Source organism: Idiotropiscis lumnitzeri, chromosome 19 (genome assembly GCF_059441095.1).
Source record: "Idiotropiscis lumnitzeri isolate Australia: NSW breed Sydney's pygmy pipehorse chromosome 19, RoL_Ilum_1.0, whole genome shotgun sequence".
NCBI lineage: Eukaryota > Metazoa > Chordata > Actinopteri > Syngnathiformes > Syngnathidae > Idiotropiscis > Idiotropiscis lumnitzeri.
In genome coordinates this window covers 903,917-912,156 of record NC_142409.1, presented here as the reverse complement: position 1 = coordinate 912,156, position 8,240 = coordinate 903,917, and the positions used below count along the sequence as shown (strand labels likewise).

Below are 8,240 nucleotides of genomic sequence, written 5' to 3'. Positions count from 1 at the left end.
GAACAAAAAAGATTTTAATTCCACTTGAAAACAAATGATTACAAAACAAAAGGTCAATCGCACGGTCAGAAAAGTTGTTGCTCCATGCCCTACGTGTTTTCCTAATTATCCAACGTGGCTGACTGTTTGCAGTACACTACCCCCATTCACGCTCCTCATACACTTCCTCACTTTTACCCAAATTTACATCCCAGACTACTACCGCTCCCATCAGTTCCTCCTACTGTCGACAATTGATAGTATCTCCCACTCTCATACCTGTGGAAATTAAAAGACATAGCAAACCATACATTCTGTAATTTCCGGTTCCTGCAACCTTTGTGAAAAACATCTAATGTTTGCAATGCCATTCATAAATCTCTCAAGCTAGCTTTGCTGAAATTTCGCTCAATTTACAACAAATCATTTTTTCTCAATGACTTATCAATCACTAGGAATTTAGATTTCATGTACTTCACTGAGACATGGCAAAGGGAAGAAAAATATGTGTCTGTGAAGGAGCTTTGCTAACCCGTTCATTCATTTATTCCCCTCGGATCACTGGCCGTGCTTATTAATCAAAGACAGTTTCTCCTCGCGGAGGGTGAACTGTGGAACTTTCACCTTATTTGAACTGTTAATTGCCAAAGTTGGCCGCTCCAATCCATTTTATCCAATCAGTGACTTCATAGCTTCCATCTCCAAATTTGTGAGAATATTAACGCTGGTCTATTTTAATGTGTCCGTAAACACCACAAACAGCTTACGTAGTTAATAACTTTAGAAATCTCACTGAATCTTTTCATTTTGCTCCACATGTCAATGGCATGACATGCGCAAAGGGAAACACACTGGAACTTGTTTTTACACTCGGAAGTGGTCTTGTCTCTGAGGTACTTCAGATCACTAATCAGATGTGCATTTTTGACTTGTCTGTTATCTCTTGATTGTTTAACCAGTAAGTGTATGAAACTCACATGTATGCTAAATAACCTCTCTGCAAAGAAATTGTCCTCTGCTTTTGACAGTGATGTGCCGCCAAACAGTATTGATGTTGACATTGATATTCAAGTTTTACCTTTTGACTCACACTGCTCTGCCATTCTTGATGAGATTACTCCTCGTACTATCCCAGCAGGCAGTCCATACCACCGGTTAAATGATGACATTTGTTGCCTTTGTCGCTGTCATGATCTGTCTTTGTTGTTTTTGGTTTAGTATTTAGTTTCATGTTTTTCCCTTGTGTTTGGTGTGCCTCGTCATGTTCATTGTGTGCACCTGTGTTCATCTACCCTAGCCCCAGTGTCTGCCAGTCAGGTCCTTCCAATCCTTTGTGTCTTGTCCAAGTGCTCCTCATTGTGTCGTTCATGTGTATTTATTTTCCTGTTTACTTTCAGTTCCTGTCCGTGCATTGTTCCTGTCTGTGTCCACGTCAGTTGTCCTCCTGCCTGTCTCGCTTTTTTCCATTAAGTCAAGTCCTTGTGTTTTGTCGCTCCCAATTGTTTTGTACTTTTGTGGTTTTTCGAATAAATACCATTTAAATTACAACCCTCCTCGCTTCCCTGTGTTTGGGTCCTGCTCTTCTTCAAACCGCCACAAAGACCTTCTTTCGGCTTTTCCCTTCAGGGGTCGCCACAGCGAATCAGTTGTCTCCATCTAACCCTGTCCTCTGCATCCTCTGCTCTCACCCCAACGACTTTTATGTCCTCTTTAACTACATCCATAAACCTCCTCTTCCTCTAGACCTCTTGCCTGGCACTTGGAAACTCAGCATCCTTCTGCCAATATACTCACTATCTCTTCTAAGGACATGTCCAAACCATCTCAGTCTGGCCTCTCTGACTTCATCTCCAAAGCCTCTAACATGTGCTGTCCCTCTGATATACTCATTCTTGATCCTATCCATTTTGGTCACTCCCAAAGAGAACCTCAGCATCTTCATCTCTGCCACATCCAGCTCTGCCTCCTGTCTTTTCTTCAGTGGCATTGTCTCCAGACCAGACAGCATAGCTGGTCTCACCACAATTCTATAAATCTTTCTTTTCATTTTAGCTGAAACTCTCGCACATCACACCTCATACTTTTCTCCACCCATTTCAGCCAGCCTGCACACGCTTCTTCACTTCTTTTCCAAACTCTACATTGCTCTAGACTGCTGACCCTAGATACTTAAATTCTACACCTTCTTGGTCTCTTCTCCCTGTAAGCTCACTCTTCCTCTTGTGTCCCGCTCATTTACACACAGATACTCAGTCTTGCCACAGCTAATCTTCATTCCCCTCCTTTCCAGGGCAAACCTCCATGCCTCCAGCTTCTCCCCCACCTGTTCCCTGCTATCACTACATATCACAATATCATCTGAAAACATCATGGTCCATGGAGATTCCTGTCTAACCTCATCTGTCATCCTGTCCATGACCATAGCGAACAAGAAGAACTCAGAGCTGATCCCTGATGTAGTCCCACCTCCACCTTGAACTCCTGTGTCACGCCTACAGCACACCTCACCACTGTCCACATACATGTCCTGCACCACTAGAACATACTTCTCTGCTCTCTCCAGACTTCCTCATACAGAACTACAGTTCCTCTCTGGGCACTCTGTCATAAGCTTTCTCCAGATCTACAAAGACACAATCCTTTTTACCTTCTCTGTACTTCTCTATCAGCATCCTCAAAGCAAATATTGCATCTATTGTACTCTTTTTTTTTTTTGGGCACAAAACCATACTACTGCTCACAGATGTTCACCTCTGACCTCAGTCTAGCATTTACCACTCTTTCCCACAGCTTCATTGTGTGGCTCATCAGCTTTATTTCTCTGTAGTTGCCACAACTCTGCACATCTCCCTTGTTCTTAAAAATGGGCACCAGCACACTTCTCTATTCCTCGGGCATCTTCTCACTGTCAGAGATCCTGTTGAACAACCCAGTCAGAAATTATACTGCTACCTCTCCTAGGCACTTCCATACCTCCACGGGTATATCATCAGGGCCGAGTGCCTTTCCGCTTTTCATCCTCTTCAATGCTTTTCTCACTTCATCCTAACTGATCTTTGCTACTTCCTGGTCCACAGCAGTCGCCTCTTCTGTCGCATTATCCTCATTCATCAACTCTTCAAAGTACTCTTTCCATCTTCCAATCACACTACTGGCATCTGTCAACACATTTTCATCCATATCCTTTATGAACCTAACCTGCTGCACGTCCTTCCCATCTCTGTCTCTCAGCCTTGCCAACCTGTAAAGCTCGGTCTCTCCCTCCTTACTGTCCAACCTCGCATACAAGTCATTGTAAGCCCCTTGTTTGGCCTTTGCCACTTCCACTTTCACCTTCCGCTGCATGTCCCTGTATTCCTGTCTACTTTCTAAAGTCCTCTCACTGTCCCACTTCTTCTTAGCTAACCTCTTTCTCTGGATCAATTTCTGCACCTCTTCATTCCACCACCCAAGTCTCCTTATCTCCTTTCCTTCCAGATGACACACCAAGGACTTTCCTACCTGTCTCCCTGATCACATTTGTTGTAGTGTCCAGTCATTTGAGAGCTTTTTTTTTTCTCGCATGTTTGATTTGGCCAAAGTTTTACGTCCGGGTTGCCCCCTTCCTGACACAACCCTCTGTATTTATCCGGGCTTGGGACCGCCATAAGTAGACACAGGCTTGTGCCGCCTTACGGCTACATTTTCAAACCTCCACAAAGGCCTTAACAGTCGCAAATGCTGGAGAGCTGAGCGCTTGTGAAAATCAAGCTTCATGCATTTCAAAGAACTGTTAGTTGAATTCAATCATATGGTTAAGGAGGCTAAAGTCTCATATTTTGCAAATCTTATCTCCTCCAGTAAGAGAAATCCGTAATTTTCAACACCATAAGTAACATTAATGGTGCACAACCACCTGGTCAGCCATTATTCTCTGATAAGGGTTGTGATCGTTTTTTTATGTTTATTGTGAACCAGGACACCAGTGTCAAGTCTCTCCACACAAAACCATTTATTGTTAAATTGTTGAATGTCTGCTCACGAGGCCGCTTCTTGTCCATTAGATAAACTGCTAACAATTTTGTTAAAAAAAAAATTTCAGCACCACCGGCCCATCTCTGATCGCCATAATCAATTGCTCACTGGTTTCTGGTTGTTTCCTGTCTTATTTCAAGGAAGCAGTTTTTCAGCCATTTTGTAAAAAGCCAAACCTTAAAGCTATCGGCATATTTCTAAGCTGCCCTATGTTTCCAAAATTTTATAAAAAGCAATGGCAAACCTGTTAGTTTGTGCTTTAATCAGACTAACGGCTTGGTGTGAAGACAACAAACTCCAGATGAACACTGCAAAAACCAAGGAGATCGTCATCAACTTCAGGAGGAACAAGACTGTACCGCCCCTCCATCAAAGTCGAGTGTGTGGAGAGGGTCCACACGTTCAAGTTCCAGGGAGGACAGATCTCTGTAGACCTCACATGGCCATACAACACCACAGCAGTGATAAAGAATGTCCATCAGTGTCTGCACTTCCTGAGGGTCGTCAGGAAATTCAACCTGGACAGCAAGCTCCTATTGGCCTTCTACCACTCGTCTATCGAGGGCCTGCTGACCTACTGTGTCTCCACCGGGTACGGCAGCTGCACTGAGGCAGACAAAGTGAGGCTCCAAAAGACAGTCAAAACAGTGCAGACGATTATTGGCTGCCCTCTCCCCTCCCTGTCAGACATCTCCACCGCCCAGTGCCTCACCAGAGCTTACAAGATCATCAAAGACAATACTCACCCGAGCTCATACCTCTTCGACCATTTGCTTTCTGGCAGGCGCCTGAAGTGCATCCAAAAAAGACGAACAGACTGAAAAACAGTTTCTTTCCAAGACCCATCTCCATGCTGAACTCTCGCACACAACTACCCTTACCTTGCAGAACTGCAACATAATGTGTTTTTTTTAATTTTATTTTCTATTTAATTATCCATTACCTATACCGCTTCTCCTCACAAGGGTCGCGGGGGGTTCCGGAGTCTATCCCAGCCATCCTCGGGCAGTAGGTGGGGTATACACCCTGAACTGGATGCCAGCCAATCACAGGGCACACGAAGACGAACAACCATCTGCGCTCACACTCATACCCTGGGGCGATGTAGAGGATTCAAACAACCTACCATGCATGTTTTTGGAATGTGGGAGGAAACCGGAGTACCCGGAGGAAACTGACGCAGGCACGGTGAGAACATGCAAACTCCACACTGGAAGGCTGGAGCCGGACTCGATTCCACGACCTCTGCAGTGTGAGGCCATAGTGCTAACCAGTCGGCCACCGGGACGCCTCTTTTTAAATATTTAATTAATTGATATATTTAATTAAATTATTTGTTATATTGCACTGGAGAGGGGAGCTCTCCAATCTCAATGTACACTGAGTACAATGACAATAAAGGGCATTCTGATTTTGATTCTGATGTGTTAATTGTTGCCAGCGGCTTAGGGTCCCTTAGTACAAATATACGTCCTAGTTTGAGAACCCTTCGGATCATATTTGATCAGGCCACGCTTTTTGATGACCTGATCAAAACCACAAGCTTCCTCTGCTTTTTCCACCTCAAAAACTTTACCAAACTCAGATCCATAGTCTCTCATTCCAAAATGATCTTGCACACTTTTCCTCATGTCTTGACGACTGCAATTCTCTCGTCACCTGTCTCTACAAAAATTAAAAATTCATTAGACCGCCTCCAATTAGTTCAAAAAGCTGTTGCTAGGGTTCTGCCAAGATCTCACAGTTCAGTCATATCACTACTGCTATGGCCTATTTGCCCTGGCTGGCCAGGAAATTATTCCAGCAGCTGTAACAAAGTGCTTTCCATATGACAAAATACAACGGATCAGGGAAGTGATCTATGGCAGATACACTACAAAATACAATTTAATTTTATAGCGGCCAGGATCTTATTCTTGTCGTTCAGTTGATCTGCCGTTCAGGATCTGCCTCACCCTCCTTTGGTATTTGGGCAAAGCCACCCTCAGAGCTGTCTCCTCATGACTTCCATTTGCCTGTGAAATTCCAAGGTATTTGTAGCGTCCCCACACATCGGTTATGCTGCCTTCAGGTAGTTCAATCGCTTCTGTTGTGAATATCTTCCTTCGCTTTGGTATAATTCACCCTCACTTATCGAGTCCGAATGACATTCCGATGTCATTGCTGTATAGCCATGTCAGTCAATCAGGGAGTCAATGTCACACTCTTTCTTAGCAGCCTTATGTAATCCATGTTGAAGAGGTGGCTGATCATTGTTCCACTCTTGTTTATGATCTGTCTAAGTGGGTTCAGGTCTATGCAGAACAACAGTGGTAACAGAGGATATTGTTGGAATATTTGCAAGTCTGCACAAACAGCATGATGTCATTCATGTGGAGGAGGTGGCTGATCGTTGTTCCACTTTTGAAGCGTTACTCTGAACCATGTTTGGTTATGATCTGATGCAGAACAGAGATGGGGACAGAGCATCTACATGGACTATGCCACACTTGACATTACCCTGTGCAATAGGCTTTGAGTGTGCCTCCAGAGTTGTAGTCTCATTAAGTTCTCGATGAAAGTTCTTGGAATCCTTTTGATGTAATGCAGTTCCAAGCATTCCAGTATCCATATGTGGAATTGAGTCATCGGATTTCTTGTAGTCAATCCAGGCAGAGCTTCTGGTTTACAGTCTTGCCCTGTTAACCAGTCGTTTGTGTTGGTGTTTTGCTCATGTGATCCACATGCCTACTTATTCTGACCGCTATAATGCCTAATAAGGAGCTTCTATGTGGTGTTGAGGCAAGTTAAAGTTTGATGAAGTTGCTTCCTTCAGGTCATCCTTCATTATGAGGATTGGGTTGGGTAAGGCATTGTGGGTGATGTCAGCAGCTAGTTCATTTGTGCTGCCAGGGGTTCACGGAGAGTAGTTAGCTTCTTTGATTGGCTGGGCTAGGAAGAACATCGTTCACCGACTGAATCAAAAACTGGAATCTTGAAGACTCTAACCTCCTGATTTCTGACCAGGCGATTTTTTTTGTAGCCGCAAGGTCCCAGTTTGTCACTTACGTGCGCTGCTGCTCCTCAACCTCTGCCCGGATCTCTTCCTGAATAAGCCGTCGCATTACTCTTGCGTGAGTGTTGTGATACTGGGCTCTTGTCTGACTCCACAGCCCCAATCGACCAATTGGAATAGAGCCATTTAAGATGCCATTCCTCAGCCTCAATTCCGCTTGCTCCACTGCCTCTCTGCCTCTCCACTTCTGACTTGTCCTCACTGTAATGCCTGCCGATGATACTTTCTTGTCAGCTGAATCCCTGTAGAGCGGTGCTTCCCTGGCTCTGGCACCTTTGAACTGCTCTATCAGGCCACTGAACGGAAGTTGAACTTGTTGGCGTGACCATATGTCAAGTCAAGTCATGTCAAATTTAGTTGTAAAGCCCAGGATGGCCGAGTGGTCTAAGGCGCCGCGTTCAGGACCCAGTCTCCCCAGGAGGCCTGGGTTCGAATCTCGAATTTCCCCATTGTGGGACTAATAAAGGGAATAAAAAAAGAAAAAAAAAAAGAAAAAATCACAGACAGTCTCAAAGGGCTTCACATACCCACAGTCGACAACTCCCGATCTTAACCCCCAGGAGGGCAGGGAAAAACTCAAAACCCCATCTGGGCAAAAATGAGAAACCTTGAGAAGGGACTCCATATGCAATGGTGGATGCCGATTGGGCAACGTTTGACACATGTAATGATGCTATAGAATTATATTTGCAAGGCATGCTGGTGTGGCTTGTTGGTAGGCCTAGCCATTTGTGCAAGAACTGGCTGATGTTTTGCTCTGGAACCTCATAGATCAGCAGCGGCCACAGGATTCTCATCAGGAGTCCGTGCTTATAAATATTGAACTTAGCTGGCAATGATGACCAGGGTTATAGTTTTGAAATATTAATGAGAGCCCTTGCCTTCCCATGGGCTCATCACCTGTGGGAGGGGCCAAAGGGGTTCGGTGCTATGCGAGCTGGGCAGCAGCAAGAGGCAGAGACCTTGGCGCTCCGATCCCCGGCTACAGAAACTAGCTCTTGGGGCATGGAATGTCACCTCTCTGTCAGGAAAGGAGCCCGAGCTGGTGTGTGAGGCAGAGAAGTTACAACTTGACATAGTCGGGCTCATCTCCACACACAGCTTGGGCTCTGCAACCAGTCCTATCAAGCGGGATTGGACACTCTTCCACTCTGGAGTTGCCCAAGGTGAGAGGTGCCGAGCAGGTGTGGGC

The 8,240-nt window shown here is 45.0% G+C and overlaps 1 pseudogene; it reads right to left on the bottom strand.

The window, feature by feature from the left end:
- Nucleotides 1–1,601: 1,601 nt before the first annotated feature.
- Nucleotides 1,602–3,626, bottom strand: LOC148317959 (uncharacterized; annotated as a pseudogene).
- Between the last annotated feature and the right edge of the window lie 4,614 nt (nucleotides 3,627–8,240).